Genomic DNA, 19,300 nt, shown 5'->3' with positions numbered 1-19,300 from the left:
CGCGTAACTATTGGGGGTTTTGCAGTCTAATTAACACTAAACATTTCTCATCATCAGATATTTTTAAACATGAAGTTGTGATTTCATATCTTTTGTAAAAGATATATATATATTTTTTGCCGATACTATAAAAGATATAATTAATATGTAGTGAGTTATGACAATAAAAAAAAGAAGACAATATGCCCAAATTATTCAATCCTCTTACGAACTTTTTCCAAAATACATCAATGAATAAAATAGACAATCATACATTTTCGTTATTGATGTCAAATTTGTTTATTAAAAAATAATAAATATTTTTTTGCCGAAAATTTTGTGCTCCCTAGTTGAGACATACTAATCTAGTCTTGTTTATAAGTCACAGTGAGTAGATTTTTTTTTACATATATTTATAAGTTATATCATTAAAGTTTTACATGAATGTGTACATTTACCTTTCATTTATTATTATGTAGAGATTGTTATTTTCTTGAAAAATGTATATATTAAATATAGGAGTGAAGTCAGCGAGTTATTAAATTTCAAGATAAAATTAATTAGGTTTAAAATATTTTTTAACTGTGATAAAATATGTTAAAAATAACTTATAAATAAAGCTATACATGTCATCTTGCACTTGTGAAATGTCAAAGAGGCCCATGTGGTGGTGCTACCGGTTCAACTTCAGATTACTTGGACCATGAATAGAACTTAAGTAGTTCCTTTTACCATTACAAGTCATCACTTGGATTATTTGAAGGTACTTTCAATCACTTCACTAATTATGAATTACACATTAAGAAGCAAAAATGGAAAAAATGCATTGAATTTTAAATGGGGATAATTTTTTCAAAAAACATAATTAATATCTCACCTTTTGGCTTATAAAAAACAGTTTCATTCAACCTTCCCAAGATATTAAAAACTATGAAACCAATAGCATTCGGAGATATCACAAAAATACATATTAAAAACAATGCATATAGATGCACATGGAAGATAAATTTAATTTCTCATTCTCTCTTCAAGAAAACGCGAAATCCCCCGTGGCTTCTTTCATTATGCTAATGGATTACACGCCCATGTATCTTGTAACATATGCTCACTAATAATTGTATGGTCAAGATATAATGAATTTTATTATTTTATTTGAGACTTTTTAATTTTAATATGTGTATGATGTAAAATAGACATATTTTTCTAGGTTCCAGTTTTTTAAAAATGAGTTTATCACTCAAATTTCAAGAATTAAAAACTTGGAAGTTATACCATTCAAATGAGATTCGATGCTTTAGATTTCATCTCATGGATGAGAACGGATCTCAAGTATGGGCACCTGGTTCCCATCCTGGAGATAAACCATTTCTAGATCCCTATATTATACAGCAATAGTATCATGAGAATATTTTTTTTTTAATCTTTTTCCTCCCGTCTTTGATTGAACATATTATTTTGAGACTTCTTTAATCTTTTTTGTGAAAATTTTTGTTAGCCATATTTAGCAATTATATTTTTCCATGGGACCTTATCATAATTTCCCCAATGCATGTCAGGACAAGGTCCAAGCAAGCTCAAAGCAGGTCTTAGCATGATTTGGTCAAGCTTGGGTAAGTCCGAGCAAGGTCTCGCAAGTCCACTCTAATTTTCAGAATATAAATTTTTTTAAATTCTCAAAATAATACTTCATGATGTTTTCCCATATTTTCTTGGGTTTTAAATAATGTTAATAATTTTTTCTTGAAATTCTTACTCGAATTAAACTTTTTGGCCAATAATGCATTTTTGAGGCACTTAAATTTTAAATAATGTTCTTAAGCCTCAAATATGCCCTAGAAATCTCTTATATACTTTTTGTGATTTTTCTCTAATTTTTTGTCATTTTTGCATAATTATACTTTCACCCGATGTTTACTCTTATTTATATTTTCTGACCATAAACTCCTCATACTTTCAACTTTTGGGCCAACTTAAGGTATTTAACCAGTATCTTAAATTTGGGATGTTACAATTCTCCCATATAAAACAAATTTTATCCTCAAAATTTAAAATTTAACCCTGAGGCACAAACTCTTGATACTACTTTCGCATGTCTTCCTCTACCTCCCATGTAGCTCCTTTGGGAGATAATACTTTTCATACTACCTTTATGAATGGGGTGCTTCTAATCCCCAACTTCTTTTCTTGCTTATCGATGATTGATTCTGTTTGAACTGCATATGTTAGATCACCTTGCAAGCTGACACCTTTATGTTTGATGACATGCTTCAGGTCTAGCTGATATTTCTTTAACCAAAATACATCAAGGATATTATAGTTTACTCAAACTCAAGCGTAGGCTTATATGATATGCCATTAGCCCAATTTTAGTAAGAATGTCAAACGAAAACTGGCTCAAAACCCATGGGTTGCCATTAAGGGTCAAAAAGATTGGTTTTCACAATGCCAGCTTCTATTCTGGAATCCTTATGAGAAATCGAGTAGAATTAGGAGTTTTTGTAACACTTATCCCTTGTACACCAGTAGATTTATTCTATTTAATCTCGAACCATTAAAAGCCATGTTTCATCCTAAGAAAGACTTTTCTTTTTTTAGTATTCCCAAAAACAAGGTATGATCCTACTCAAGAAATGGGATTTTTTGAAAAATTTCAAACTTTTCAAAAACTCACTTTCAAAGTAACCTATGTAGTGGTTCAAGTACTTGATTAAACCTTTTTACAAAAAGGGTAAAAACAGTTAAGACCCAGGGTTCGCATTCAACCACCGAACCCATTCTATTTCTGCCCAGCTGTTTGAATCTTGTATTAGGTCAACTATAACCAGTAGGATTTAACATTCGATACCTTGGTCATTGGCTCATACGACAGGGTACATATACAGATACACATAATTTTAGGCATAATAATAACTACATATCAAACTATTGACAATTTCCTTCAATAGCAGTTATTATAATTTATCCGCCCTTAGCCACCTCCTTATGGAGGACTATTTACATATCAAAATAGATATACATTATATCTTCACTCCAAAATAAGATGCATTTTAAACAAAATATATATACAAAAAATCTTCAGTTTCCTTTACCTTCAAGCTCTACCAATCACTACTCTCTTGCCCTTAAAAGTACTTGCTCTTGCTGTTACATGGAAGAAGAGGTGAGATTCTAGAGAATCCCAATAATAACAAATTTCCTTCATATAATTATATAAGATCACAAACAACATGCTACACAGGCCAAAGAAAACAACACCTTGCATCCACATATAATCAATGATGCACGTACACCATACACCCATATAACCAGTCGCTAACTATCGCTCCCACATTCCAAAATAAATAAAAACCAACGCATATTGTCATGACAAATAATATCATGCAAAGGCAACTTACATGTTGTCATGCACAATCAGCATAACAACACATTCAAGCATGTGGCAATCAATGCACAATCACATGAAAGGAAAAGAGTTACTACCTTTTGCTTTTTCTTTCGCACTCCCTTCCCCTTGTTTCCTCCTTGGCTCCTTTCTTAATGAACTCAGGCAAATATCAAATCTTATAAATTATATAGGCAAAGACAGATTTATATATATATAGAACTAGATAATTTATTCCTAGTCTTCAAAAAAAAAAAAATGAATCAGCAACCTTGAATATTCAAGGTCTTTAAAATTTGAAGTCGCAACAGCATTTCTTTCATACTTTTATAAACTTTCAGTTTCATCAACATCATCCTATCCCCTATTTTATTGTCCCCTGGTTTAAAATTACATTTTCTCTTGAAACCTAATTGACCGAAAATACTACCCCATATATATACATAATTAAATCATTGCCATGTGGTTTAGTTTCAGCTGCCACATCCCAACATTAACATCGCAGCCACTATCACATTCCTCCATTTCGCACTGTATGCATATCTTTTGCCCCTCTAAAATTCTCATTGTACTGTAATAAAATTTAACCATTGTTCACAGTAAGGCTGGTCTACTAACTAGAATAATATTCAGCATTTGAGAACACAAAACAATAAACTCCAAATCAAGTTTTGGTTCCAAAATTCAACAATTCCTCCGATTATTAAAATTCCAGATTTCAAGAAAAATCACTTTCCAATCTATGTAGCATTCAAAAATTCAAACTCGTTTTACCCCTTTCCTATCTAGAGGTTAAAACCATTTAACCAAAACAAAACAATAACAACTCCCTTTTCCATTAAATCTCACGGCCTTCACTCCAAAATATCATGTAGCATTATTTAATCTTCATAATCATACTATCATTCGCTTTTCAAATATGGAACCTATGCTATCAGCATAAAATAATGGAGATATTGGGTTCAAAAACATCTTCAAAAATGTCATTAAAATAGAACCAACCCAAATGCAATTTCATATATATGTGGGCCACAAAATCTCTCTTCAATTCCATCAACATTCAACATTATACCCAAAGAAAAGAAGAGCCCGAAGCTAACTCCCTGAATCACCCACCCCCTATTTCGACAATCAGGAACCAGAGAAAAATCAACACAAACAACAGCATACAAGTGCAAGAACACTCTCACAACTCCCAATTTATGCTTTGATCAAGGCTTTCATGCGATTCTTGGATTTCTCTCCCTAGGGCTAGATTTTCATTTGCTTCTTTCACTCCCATATAGTCCCAATCAAAGAAAACAAGGATAGAGGAAGGCTTGAAGGACTCACCTTAGTCAGAAAGCACACTTACATGTAAGAAAAACACCTCTGATTCTTTCTCAGTAGCTCGTGATGGCTCGTCTTCCCCTTGCCCTTTCAAGCTCTCTTGGATCTTTCTCCTTTTTATTCAGGTAGGCAGCACAGGAAAATGATAAGAGAGAAGGTGTTTTTGGTAGATTAAAAGGGACAAGGGACATGAAATGACCATCATGCCCTTTGGTCTTTATTTTCCTTCACTTTGATCCCTCTATTTTTCTACAATAATCAAATAATTTCAAAAATCAAACCTGGATATCTTATATGAATTTTCTTTTTCCATTAGCTTCTTCAGTCCATAAAATAATTATCCTAAAAATCTTAGCTCAAAAATAGTCCTCTAACGATTTTTCCTTGAATTTTCCAAGAAAATAGGTCCTAAATTTCTAGAATTAACTTCATAATTATTTAGACCATATTTTAAGGGCCTTAATCTCAATAATTTCTCTAAAAATTTTCTCCGTCATCATGCTTTACTTAAATCCATAAAATTTGGGATATTACATTTTCTCTTAATTCAAAGATAATGAAAAATCTCCATTCAATTGACTATGAACGGGCTCAAAACCCATGGGTAGTAGTTAAGGACCAAAATGTCTAAATTTCACAATGCCAACTTTTATTATAGAATCCTAATGAAAAGTTGAGTGGAATTAGGAATTTTTACTCAATTCACGTTGTGAACCCGGTAGGAACTTATCCTAGAAAACCCATAAATCACCAATTGAGCAATGAATAATAAAAACAATTAATAAGAAATAAAAATAAAGATAATGAGAATGAAAGAAGTGATCTAAATATTAGGAACACGGGTTCCAAAAAACACTAAGTTTATGAAACTCATCACCCAAAGAAAATGATGGCTCAAAAACTCTTAAGTGTAACCATACAAGAGTTTATCAACTTCTTATGCCAGGTAGTATCATCACAAGAATATATACTACTATGTTCCTATTCATAAGTCATCTGTACGCAAAAATTTATTCCTAAATATAAGTCAATGTAAGGTAATTAATGAGCTTTTTTCAATTTTACCCCTCATGACTTAAATAGGTGAGAGAAAATGTAAAGCATTTTTTTTTACTACTCTTCCTTTAACAAGGGAAAAAGGTGGGAAAAAATTATTAATTTAATGCATTTCTTGATTTGTAGGCTTGGGTACAAGTAATTTATAAACAGGAACATAATAGTACAAGGAAGCAAGGTGCGGAATAATACTTTCTTGAACTCTAATATAAATAATAAATGTACAATACGTGACTTTAAATAGAATATATGACTCAACACAAAAAGGATTGACGTAATACCACTTTAGTGATCCTGTGTGATTATGGGCATCATTTGATGGTTAAATGGAAATATATCGGATTTTTGGTGAGATAATGGCTGAATAATTGAAAGTCAGATTTTTAAGATAAATGGATATCGTGAGTATTCTTTAAATAATTCAAAGCATGTGGTAATAGGATAGATAATTAAAGAATTTGGTTATTAGAATCCATCTAAATTAGATTTGGTAAGATTCAAATGAATTTAAGAGACATTGAAGGACAATTGAGCTTTTTAAGCTAATTCCAAAAAAAAAACTAATAATATCCCAAATTTCCTTGTTTAATCAATTAATTACGCTTGAGACTCTTAAAAGTACTTAATAAATTCGTTTGGGGCTTCATTTAATCATGCTCAACCCATTACAACTTAATTAATCAAAACAACGCATAAATTAACATGAAAAGGACCTAAGGACACTACTTTCAACTTGGGCTCACTTTAACTGATTTAAGCCCATCTCTTAAAGGCCTTACTCTTACATGCCTCTTTGTGTTCCTTGGCCCCTTTGGAAGCCTTTTTACCTATCTCTTCAATTCGGATTCCATTTGCTGCAAGCCTAACTTTTGCAATGCATGGATAAGTGAGAGCTCTTAATTGTTTGTCTTGGGCCACATATAGCTTCTTATTGGTTTGAAGATCTAAAATAAGTAACTAAGTCCTTATAAAGCCTCCTTCATGGCATGTTTCCCTGTTCTTGTTATTGAGCATCCAATTCTTTTTAATGAATCATGCAACGTGAGTTTTGATTTTGGACTCCAATGAGAGGTTCTTAATCTCCATCAATTCGAGACAGTGGTTTTTTTTTTTTTTTAACCATGAACTCGCTCAAATACTAGGCGTTGCCGTTTAGGGTCAAAATTATTGAACTTTGTAACGCTAAATTCCATTCTAAAATCTTCATTAAAAGTTGAGTTTGAGTGTGAGTTTAAACTTAATACGGAGACGGTGAAAAATTTTCATTCTTTTGACCAAACTGGCTTAAAACCCATGGGTTGTCATTACAAGGGTCAAAATGATTTTCGAAAATTTGACTTCCATTCTGAAATCCTCATGAAAAGTTTAGTGAAATTGTGAGTTTCAACTCAGTTGCAAGATAGTAAAACTTTTGTTCTTTTGGTCATGAACTAGCCCATAACGCAAGGGATTTAGTTAAGGCTCAAAACGGTTGAATTCCATAACACTAACTTCTACTCTAGAATCCTCATGAAAGATTGAGTAGAATTGAGAGTTTTCACTCAAATTTAAGACGGCAAAAAGTTTCGTTCTTTTAACAATGAACTGGCTCAAAATTTATTCAATTATTTTTTCAAAAAATGATAATTGAGAAATTATTTTTATTTTATATTTTATATCTATTAAAATAATTATTTTTAAAAAATAAAAATAAAAATAAAACAGCGCCTAATCCAAATTGCACAAACGGCGCCAAATTGATCAAGCTTTCATTCGCCCTGTTCTTGGGTCTGCGATGTAACTCGAAGCCCACCTCATTGTTCAATCCTATCTACAATTTACGCACCAGCAGCTTCATTCGTCTGTTATTTGCTCATGGATTTACTAACGGTGGAGTTGGCGGCCCTGAGGAGTGACATAGCAAGACTCACTCAAGAAATTTGTAATCTGAGGTCTGGAGAAAGCTCTCAAATGAACCCGAAAGTGATATAGGAAAAATGAGTCAAAAGATGAAGGAGCTTACACTCGGAAGCTCTACAACTCGACTCACTGGGCTGGATAAAGATATTGAATTGCTGCAGGAAGAAATGAAGAAACTTTCTATTTCAAGCGCTCAAAATGGGCCGACTGAACCTGCTCAATCGAAAGAAAAAAACAGGGAAGCGCAAGCGCTGCTCCTATTTTATCTTGAGGAATAGCTGTCCCTCCGGGGATAGGTGTTTACTCGCTCATGGAATGTGCCAATCAAGGCCTCCAAAATTCTTTAGAAAAAAGTAAAACAATTCTTTCTCTTTCTTTCTTGTTTTTTCTTTCTTTTTGCTTTCTTTTTGAATGCTTAACCCTAAAGACATACTATTCTCTTTTATGACTATACATTCAGGTTGTCCTACCTTCTTATACGAAGGTTGTTAGTTGCATGAGTGCATATTTATGTGCGTACATAATTCATTGCCAAAAATCTTAGAAAATTAGAATATTCTCTGTTCACTAGTATTCTAGGGTTTGAGTTTATGCAGCTAGTGTTGGACATGCAGTAGATTGTAGGGTGCATTTGACTCTTTTCTTTTTTCCTTTTTTTTTTAATTCTTTTGGGTTTAGAGTTTGTTTTGCTTCTATTTTGCACCTTTAAATGAAACTTATTATTTTGTTCTTTTTTACTAATTCTCTCTTGTCAATGCATTTTTCTTTGTTAAACTTTAGATTTGCCTGGAAGCTCTGATACCTCTAATGTCATCTTATGTCATGGTTTTTTGGTTGAACTGGGTCCTTATTACCCAAAAGAAATCTTACATTGCCTGGGTTATTTGTAAGAATTGAGCTTAGTATTGCTATGCTTTTATTGAACAAGGCTAAAGAAGTTATTTAGCTATTTTTAATGGGTCTCTAGATTTTGTAATCATATGATATTGCTGGTGACCATTTCTTTCTTAAGCAGATGATGTTGGAGGAGAAGAAGATCAATATGGCTGAGGTGGTCCAATGATGCCAAGTAACTCTGAAGCAATATTGCAAGAAGAAGAAGCTTGGTCATGTTCTTAAGAAGATAGAACCATTGTGCAGGTTAAGTTCCGTCCAAAGAAAAAAAAATTTGGAATTGAAAAAGTTACCTACTAAATGTGGTTCCTTCTTAGCAGTGAGTCTTCTGTGCCATGTGTATCATTTATTTGGCAAGATGGGGATGCGATTGATGATTTAGAGAAAACAATGTATATTTTGGCTGAGATTATTTGCCCTGTTCTACTAGAAACAATAATCAAAGGTATCTTCCTCAATTTACGTTTTATTGTAATTTTAAAGTCAAAATACATTATTAATATTTGCTTCTGGCTTGGGATGAATTTATACTCAGTTGTAAACCGTCTAATTGGATTTCTGGTTATGGGGCTCGAATTATATTCCATTCTCAAGTTGGTTCCTTTTAGTGAAGTTGCTACTTCAGCATTTGAAGAGGCATCCGTTTTTTCTAACTGACGTTTTCTGCATCAGCATTTAAAGAGGCATTCTAATTTGCTCTTGTTCTTTTATCTTGTTTGTTGTTGTGCGCAGAATCTTGCATCATGTGTCAAAATGCTTGCAAAAGGTGTTCTCAGGGTGCATCTGATTCTCTTAGCAAGTAGCATGATTTGTGGTGGGAGTTTAGTTGGATTCAACAGTGACGGCTACAAGGCTCTGGGTAAAAAGCCCAATATTCAAGTTCCATTTATGATTGTAGTTTATATATATAAATATCAACTCCTAAATATCAACTCCCGAGATATTAGGTAGATTATAGAGAATCAGATTTATTTTTGAATTATTCCTAGAACATCTCTGTAATCTCTCCTGATCTCCTCTGTAATCTCTCTCGATCTCCATTATGCTTATATATACAGTGTACAGCAACACCCAGAAATATAAAAGTGAATATTTTCATATATACCTTGTCTATATGGTATCAGAGCCAGCGGACGGTGGTCCCTCAACGAGTCGGGCGAATTCCTCTTCTTCGTCCTCCATGTCGGAGGACATAACAGTTGGGTCGAGCCCCAGGTAGCGTCTGACCATGATGGACCCCTTGATGGATCCCTTCCGCAAGTTTCTAGTTCGACCAATGCCACCTCTGTGTCGACTATCAATGTTGATAGCTCCTCCATTGCCCTTGTGTCGGAAAAACTCATCGGCAGCAATTACAAGGAGTGGACTCAAGCTATGCCATTAGCCATTGGTGGTCGTGGCAAGCTCGGTTTGATCACTAGAGAAACCACCGCACCCAGTGACCCAAAGTCTCTAGAAATGCAGCGATGGCTCGTGAATAATTCTCTTGTGTGCTCCTGGTTGATTAACGCTATGTTGCCTTCCCTTAAACAGAGTTTTATGTATTTACCTACTACTAAAGACATATGGGATGCTGTTCGGTAATCCTATTCTGATGGCGAGGACCTTGCCCGTCTTTATGATCTAAAAACCATAATCTAGAATATCAAGCAAGGTACTCGCACCATTACTGACTACTGGTTGGAGCTCATTGGACTGTGGTAGGAATTGGATATGATCACCGAGGAGGAGTGGTCATCTTCCACTGATGCTGCATGACACAAAAACAATGTTGAAAAGGAACGTGTTTTCAGTTCCTCGTTGGTTTAAACCCTGAGTTTGATGACATTTGAAGCCGGATTCTAAGTTGTTCGTTGCTGCCTAACACTCGTGAGGCTTTCTCTGAAGTACGCCGTGAAGCCTCACGTCGTGACGTTGTGCTGCACCCCGCCTCTTTAACCGTTTCTAACTCCTCTGCCCTTGTTAGTAGAGGGGGGTCCTCATCTTCCTCCACAAAGTCTAAAGTCACTTGTGATCACTGTAAGAAGCCAGGCCACACTCGTGACTGTTGCTAGGACATTCATGGTAAACCAGCTGATTGGAAATCTCGAAAGGGTAAACCTAGGGGTTATCAGGTGTCACCAAAACCCTCCTAATCCTCTGATTCTCTTCCACCCTTGTCAAATGAGCAACTGCAGCAGTTACTTACTGCTCTCAAAGGCCTCCCAACGTAGCAACCTCCCCCTGCTGCGTCTGCCTCCATAGCTCACACAAGTACTCCTCCGTTCGCTCTTCATACGTCATTCTCGTCTAACAAATGGATAGTTGACACTAGTGCTACTGACCATATGACCTCGGATGCTCGTATGTTTCTTACCTATTTTCCCTGTGTTGGTAATAACACGATCACCACTGCTAATGGTTCGGCCTCTCCCATTGCCGGCAAAGGCTCGGTTACTCTTTTAGATTCACTGCATCTCAATTCTGTCTTACATGTCCCTCATCTAGCTTGTAACCTTCTTTCTATCAACAAAATTACTAAACATGCAAATTGTGGTGTTTATTTTTTTCCCACTTACTGTATTTTTCAGGATCTCTCAATGGGGAAGATGATTAGCATAGCTAGGGAGCATGATGGTCTCTATTAACTCGATGTCTCTACCGTGACTGCCTTGTGTTCACAAATCCATGGACTTGTCTCTACTTTTGACAATAATGATATTTTATTATGGCATAAAAGAATGGGTCATTCCAGTTTCTCTTATTTGCAACGTTTGTTTCCTTATTTATCCATTAATAAAAATTCCGTTCTTCACTGTGATTCTTGTACACTTGCCAAACACCATCGTGTACCTTTCCCACCATCCCAATACAAACTAACTCGTCTGTTTTCTATAATTCACAGTGATGTTTGGGATTCATCTCGTGTTTCCAACCGTACCCACTCAAAATGGTTTGTCACCTTCATTGACGATCACACACGAATGACTTGGGTTTACTTACTTGGAGAAAAATCCGTTGTTCCCTCTGTTTTTATGGAATTCTTTCACCTTGTCCAAAATCAATTTAACACTACAATTCAGGTTTTATACACGGATAATGGTACTAAGTTTTTTAATCAACAGCTTGACTCTTTTCTAAAAACTAATGGCATTGTCCATAATAGCTCTTGCCCTCATACCCCACAACAAAATGTTGTTGCCGAACACAAAAATCGACATCTTCTTGAGGTCGCCCGTGTGCTCCTCTTCACATGTAATGTGCCTAAATTTTTCTGGGGGGATCCTATTCTTACAGCCACTCATTTAATCAATCGAATGCCAAGCCGTGTTCTCTCTTTTGTCTCTCCTTTAGACAAACTTCATGAAACTCACCCAGTTACTCATTTTGATCACCACCTTCTACTTTGCGTCTTTGGTTGTTCTGCCTTCATTCATCTTCCTCACCCTCAATCTAAACTTGATCCACGTGCCGTTAAGTGTAGTTTTTGGGGTACTCATCTAGTCAGAAAGGATATAAGTACTATGATCCCATTTCCAAATGCCTCTTTGTTAGTCGTGATGTCTCTGTTTTTGAGCATGAGTCGTACTTTCCCCTTCTTCAATTTAGGGGGAGAATTGGAGTGAATTTCAGCGTGTAGAAAGTGTACCTAAGCCTATACCTCCAACTCAGCCGATTCTGTCCATTTCACCTAGTAATTCTATACCTATTCCTCCCAACGTTGCGCAAGTGCCAAAGGCAGGGGGAGATAAGACCAGCAATAAATATAACAAGGTATACACACGAAGAGATAAAGAAACTATAGAGATCACAATGCCTAGTGCTCTACCAGAATCTGACCAAATGAAAGATTCTGAAACGGTGATAGAAGTGAATGAGGAGGACCTGCCCATTGCCCTAAGAAAGGAGACTCGCTCTTGTACCATGCATCCTATCCAAAAGTATGTATCGTATGCCACTCTATCTTATGATTATCGTGCTTTTACCACTAATCTTGATGAAATCAGAATACCTAAAAATGTACATGAGGCTCTTGAGCATCTTGAGTGGAAGAGGCAGTGATGAAAGAAATAGCAGCATTAGAGAAAAATGAGACTTGGGAAGTGGTTAATCTACCAAAAGGGAAGAAAACAGCCAGATGCAAGTGGGTCTTTACCCCGAAATATAATGTCGATGGAACACTCCACAAGTTTAAGGCACAATTAGTAGCCAAGGGTTTCACTCAGACCTATGGGCTAGACTATAATGAGACATTCGCTCCTGTGGTAAAACTAAATACAATCAGGGTTCTTTTATCGATTGCAGCCAACTTGGATTGGCCTTTACAACAATTAGACATTAAAAACGCATTCCTTAATGGAAAGTTAAAAGAGGAAGTCTATATGACACTACCCCTAGGTTTTGATAGAGGGAGACAGAATCAAGTTTGTAAGATTAAGAAATCCTTGTATGGCCTAAAACAGTCCCCCAGGGCATGGTTCGACAGATTCTCCAAAGTTCTAAAGGTTGAAGGCTATAGGCAAAGTTTGTCTGACCATACAATGTTCGTTAAGAAGAATGGAGCACTAAAGGCAATTCTTATTGTCTATGTAGACGACATTATTCTTACAGGTGATGATGTAACCGAGATAAACAGAATAAAGACAGTTTTGAATCGAGAGTTTAAGGTCAAAGATCTAGGAAAACTAAGGTATTTTCTTGGAATGGAAGTTGCACATTCAAAGAAGGGAATCTATGTCTCTCAACGAAAGTATATTCTTGATTTATTAAAAGAAACTGGTATGCTTGGTTGCAAGCCAATTAAAACACCAATGAGTGTTAAGAGGGAAAGCACCAACCGAGGTAAGAAAAAGGCAACTACCAAAGAAGAGGCTGAGAAAGAAAAAAAACGACAAAAAGATGAGGAACCCGTGGACATTGGCAGATACCAAAGGTTAGTAGGAAAGTTAATCTACTTATCACACACCCGACCTAACATTGCCTTTGTGGCAAGTGTAGCAAGTCAACATATATGCTCACCCAGAAAGAAACACATGGATGCAGCCTACAGAATTTTGAAGTATTTGAAAGGAACACCAGGAAGAGGACTTTTCTTTAAAAAATGTGAATCTAGAACAATGGAAATTTACACAGATACAGACTGGGCAGGTGCTCCAAAGGATAGCAGATCCATATCTGGCTATTGTACCTTTATTTGGGGAAATCTAGTGACATGGCAAAGTAAAAAACAAAACGTTGTATCTAAAAGCAGTGCAAAATTAGAATTGAGGGCCCTAGCTCAGGGTATTATGGAAGGTCTCTGGTTGGAAAGAGTACCAGAGGAGGCTCAAGTTCAGATCAGCAAACCAATAAAGTTATTATGTGATAACAAGACAGCTCTGAATATGGCTTTAAATCTAGTACAACACAGTAGAACCAAACATGTCGAGGTTGATAGACATTTTATTAGAGAAAAAGTAGAGGATGGGATTGTATGTTTGTCCTATGTGACCTCAAAACAGCAAATTGCAGACATTCTCACAAAAGGGCTTCCTGAAGACTTGTTCAAAAAATTCATTAGCAAGTTGGACATGATTAGCATCTATCATCCAACTTGAGGGGGAGTCTAGGTTATATATATAAATATCAACTCTCGAGATATTAGGTAGATTATAGGGAATCAGATTTATTTTTGAATTATTTCTAGAATATCTCTGTAATCTCTCCTGATCTCCTCTGTAATCTCTCTCAATTTCCATTCTGCTTATATATACAGTGTACAGCAACACCCAGAAATATACAAGTGAATATTTTCATATATACCGTGTCTATAATGATGCAACGCTATTTGTAAGTCACAGCCTTGCTCATTTCTTAAATGTATTATGTGCATGGTATGTGGTCCAATGGAAGATGTTATTTTTGCCTTGCCTTCTATGATTGCTTAGACGCTTAGAAAATGTTTTGAGTGGGCTTCTGAGAAATGTCACATGGATACCTTATGAAGCATTGTTGCTTCCTGTTCTTGGGTAAGCGTGTGACTGTGGGCACAGGGTCAAGATTTGAACTCCTTTGGGATGCAAAGGAGGTATTTGATTATATGCAGTTCCACTCTGGAAATTAGAATTTATATTTGACTATGCTTTCTCTAGTTTAAGAAGCAGTGATGTTAATGATGACACACATGATGATACTATCCCCATAACAACAAAATGTATAATATTTAAATACGATTGAAAGCAGCCTGTTATGTATGATATTTATGGATGTTTAAACACTATGGCAAATGTTTGTGCTAGACCTAGGGTTCAAATGCAAAGAAAATGCATGGCAAGATGGTGTTCTTGGCGCAAATTGTCCTATTCCTACTAGATTGAATTGGACACACCAATTTCAAGTCAAGGATCGGATTGGGAGCTTCTTTTACTTCCCTTCTCTTAATTTTTAAAGAGCCTCTGGTGGTTTTAGTCCCTTTGTCATCAACAATAGAGAGGTCATCCCAATTCCTTTTGCAAAGCCTAATGGGGATATTGTTCTTGGTGACTGGTATACACAAAACCACATGGTTAGTAACTGTTTCAATGATTTTATTGCTTTGAATATTTAATATAGTGTATGTTCTCTTAAATACTGATTTATTATTATTTACTAAAATACATCTTCTCTTAAATTTAGGCCCCGAGAGCAATACTTGCTCATGCACAAGACGTTGGCATACCAGATGGAGTTCTTACCAATAGCGAAGGACCTTACTGATACAACACCACGTTGGTACCTAATGGCATCCAATATGAAACTATTAACATTGATCCAGGTATTGTCCTCTCTCTCTATGGTACTTGAGAAGATAATTTGTCTATTGTATCTTTGTCATTTTTAATGGTCTCTATTGGTTTCTTGGCTGCATTATTTAACTAACATGTTTCTCACTTTAAGTTGCCACCCTTTTTTGTTTTCTTCTCTCTTTTGTTTTTTTTAGCAATGTACTCTGATGTGTTCCTGCTGTTTCATTTTCTAGTTGAGAATTTAAATGTTTTTGCTCATTTTTTCCTCCTAAAAGTTTCTTCTTTATAACGACCAGAACTGATATGATTTGGGATGTGGAATGATGTAACATATGACAAGATATTTAATCCCTAACTATGATTTGAAGTGTAGTGTTGTGTTTGGTACTAAAAATAGCATCATGAATATAACCCTGGTTCCTTTTACAATTATTGCTTGTTAATTTATTAATATGTTTATTTCTAGCGTTCTATTATGTTAATAAGATTTTGGGTTGAAGAATTTGAAACCTGATCAAAAGCATAAACAAATTTGGTAGGCAAGACATGCAGAATTCGGATGCACAAAGTAGGGATATCAACTTGTTTGAATTTCAGGATACTGAATCATAATCTACTACTAGCAGAAACAAAGGGTTATTATACAGCTCAAGCAAGTTACACCCAATTGATATTCATGTTGGGCAGTCTTACTCTTTTCTAGTTTCTATGGACCAAAACGCGAGTTTAGACTACTATATGGTAGCTACTGCCAGGTTTGTGATTGGATCATTGTGGCACGAACATTATTCTAATTCCAAGGGACCTGCTACTAGTCCTCTGACAAACCCACCAAATGATGTATACTACAAAGAGGAATCCATGAATCAAGCACAAAGTGTGAGGTACACTAGAATTTGATATAATCTTTGCTTACAATGATTACAGCTCTTCAGTTCAATTTTCCTTTGTTCTTGGAATATCAGGTGTCCTTTTGTCTTAACATCCTCAACAATGATATCAAGGTACCCTAGAATGTGAATATCCATTTATCATGTGCTTCTATAGTGACATTTGAATGGATTTAATAGCTTGGCTTAATTTTGTTGCATAACTGCAAATATTTAACAAGCCAATTAGTTATTTACTACATTTTGCTTTCTTTATGATTTCATTCCTAACTTGAGTATTTTCAATAAATTATTTGTATTATTGATGAGGCAAAATACTCCTGCTAGTAGAGCTTATCCCAATCCTTAAGGATCCTATCATTATGGCTCCATCAATATAACTGACACTTATGTCTTAAAGGTTTTACCACCATTGACAATCAATGGAGAAGTTCGAGTAGCCATTAATGGGATTTCATTTGTTAAGCCAGAAGTACCATTTCAGCTAGCTGACCAGTATAGCTTGACAAGAATTTATAAGCTTGATTTTCCCAGTAAGCCTTTGAATAGGCCTCCAGTGATGGAAAGATTGATTATTAATGCTACTTATAAGGGTTTATTGAAATCGTGCTGCAAAACAATGACACCACAAAGAAGAGTTTTCATTTGGATGGCTATTCGCTTTTGTAGTTGGGTAGGAATCTTTTAAATGTTGGTATTTTATAGAAGCCTACCCTTTTGTGTTTGAGTGTAATATTATATTCTGTTGTCATATCATTTGAAGAATGTATTTTTATATGCAGGATGGCTTATGTAATTGGTCAGAAGATTCTAGAAATCAATATAATAAGTTGGATGCAATTTCTCATAGCTCAATTCAGGTGTACCTTCACTACTAGAATGTTGTTAAAATTTTTCTTTTTTAGGGTCAAGCAATTATCATCAACTGACATTTGATATTAAATTTCTCAATTTCGATACAAGTTAGAAGAAATTTGGGTTGATTCTTTGTTAACTGAGTTGAATCAGAAACTTTCTTCTTGAGTATTTTATTCACTATATATAAGTTGAATTTCTTAGCAAGTCATACTGGATATAGCAAAAGTTATCTTTTTTGACGCTACTAAATTCATTTCAATAGGAAAGTGCAGAAGAACCTTGCTTTAACATTAGTTCACGAGGTTGAAGATCTTACATTTCATATTTTTATTGGCTTTATAGGTTTATTTTGATCACTGGACAGCAATCCCGTTTTCTCTTGACAATGTTGGATCATAGAACTTGAGAACAGAAAACCTGGACAGGTGGTACCTAGGACAAGAAACATATTTGAGGATTGTGAATCCTGATAAAAATGGTGATACAGAGACGATTGCACCAGATAATGTTTTATATTGTGGCCCCTCAATTTTCTGCAAAAGTAAGTTCCTTCCCTTCTGCTTGCAAAAGATTGTATTGAGTCTTACACATCATTTTTTTCTTGTTTTTTTTCTTTTCATTTTGCTTCTTTGTTTACTTGTAGGAAGCAAAACTCATATTCTAACTCACTAACAGTTCCTTTTGAAGGATACTTAGATACTATCACATTGATGTCTTTCTCTATGATTTTGTTGTCTATGTAAGAACATAACTCATTTTTCATTGGCATTATATATATGTGTGTAGACAATATTCAAGAATTAAGACCATTATAGTGCTCCTTTTCACCATGCATAAATTAAACCAACAATTAGGATAAGCACGAAAATTAAAACTTCTATAAATACAGATACCCCTGATACATCGAAACTCATTGCCCACAGATAAAGAAAAACTGTTTCAACATCCAAAAAAAAAACTAGAATAAACATATAATAACGGATTCTAAACTGTAACCAAGCATTGTCCATAGGTTTTATTCCCGATTGATAACCGGAAAGTTTCCCAGGCCCTTTATTAATTGGGGTGTGTGTGTATTATAATTTAGATTTAGATAGTTAACTCTTCAATTTTATGAGGGGGGAAAACCCCTTATGGACGAACAAATCGGGTATGCACGTAATTGAGGATTTCATATTATTAAAAATTTATCTTATTCAACTTGAATAATGAGAATACAATCACATAGATACTAGAGGTTTAATAGCTACCATGAACCATATTTAGTTTACATGGCATATTAATTTGATGGAAACTCAATAATAATGAAAATGCTTTATTAAGTGTGGTTGTTTAATGTTCTTTTTTTTTTTCAGAGGTTTTTTCGTGTCCAATTTTCTAAAGTGTCAGTGTTGAACGTGTCAAACTCCGTCATCCTCCACCTTTCCAAGTCTGTCCATGTGTGTAAGAAGTAGAGTCTATTGTGTTAGTTAATTGAGTCTTAGGGGCTGGTATATGCATGTAATGGGAAAAGTTTATGGACCCAGTTTCCCTTTGAATCAATGACAGAAGTTTCACTTTTTTAAATTGTGCCACGTGTGCTATTACTTTGTTTGGTTAATACTATTTTTTGTTCTTAAAATTCAAATTTTGCTTTTGGTCTTTAAAATTTGAAAGTGTGGTTTTGGTTTCTAAAATTTCAAACTAATGGTTTTGGACTTTAAAATTTGACTTCATTTTTGTTCGACTAAAAATTTTTGTAGTCTCAAGAATAGTGTTTTTGGTCCTTGAAAACAAGGTCCTATTTAGATATTAGGCCAAACTATGGTTTGGGTCTTTGGCCCTGTTTAGATATTAGGCCAAACCATAGTTTGGGAAAAAAGTCATCCAACAGGTACAAATTATCCGAAACTATAGTTTGGGTTAAAACCATGGTTTTGGAGTCCAAAATTATGGTTTTGGATGAAGCATTTTCTTTTTGCTTTTTGGCTGAAATTTGACTCTACAGAGAAGGGCCAACAGTACATGACAAAAAGAGCCCTCAATTATTTCATTCACTTTTCTCACTCATCATTCGGCCTTCCATCCTTCGCTCTGAAATCTCCCTGCCATTCCTCCTTTTACTGTAGATCTAAAGTAAAACTACTTTTACTATTCAAAATCATATTTTATAAAATAATCATTTTTCTATAAACATATTTAATCTTATAATTTATAAATATATATACATATACTAATTATTTATTAATTATATTATCTTATATCTTATTAATTATATTAGTAAAAATTAT

The 19,300-nt window shown here is 34.8% G+C and overlaps 1 pseudogene; it reads left to right on the top strand.

The window, feature by feature from the left end:
• The first annotated feature begins 14,783 nt into the window (after positions 1–14,783).
• Positions 14,784–18,484, top strand: LOC114727572 (monocopper oxidase-like protein SKS1; annotated as a pseudogene).
• Positions 18,485–19,300: the final 816 nt, after the last annotated feature.

This window comes from Neltuma alba, unplaced genomic scaffold, assembly GCF_004799145.2.
Source record: "Neltuma alba isolate B1F8T4 unplaced genomic scaffold, ASM479914v2 tig00012490_pilon, whole genome shotgun sequence".
NCBI classification, from domain to species: domain Eukaryota; kingdom Viridiplantae; phylum Streptophyta; class Magnoliopsida; order Fabales; family Fabaceae; genus Neltuma; species Neltuma alba.
This window is presented reverse-complemented; position numbering and strand designations above follow the sequence as displayed.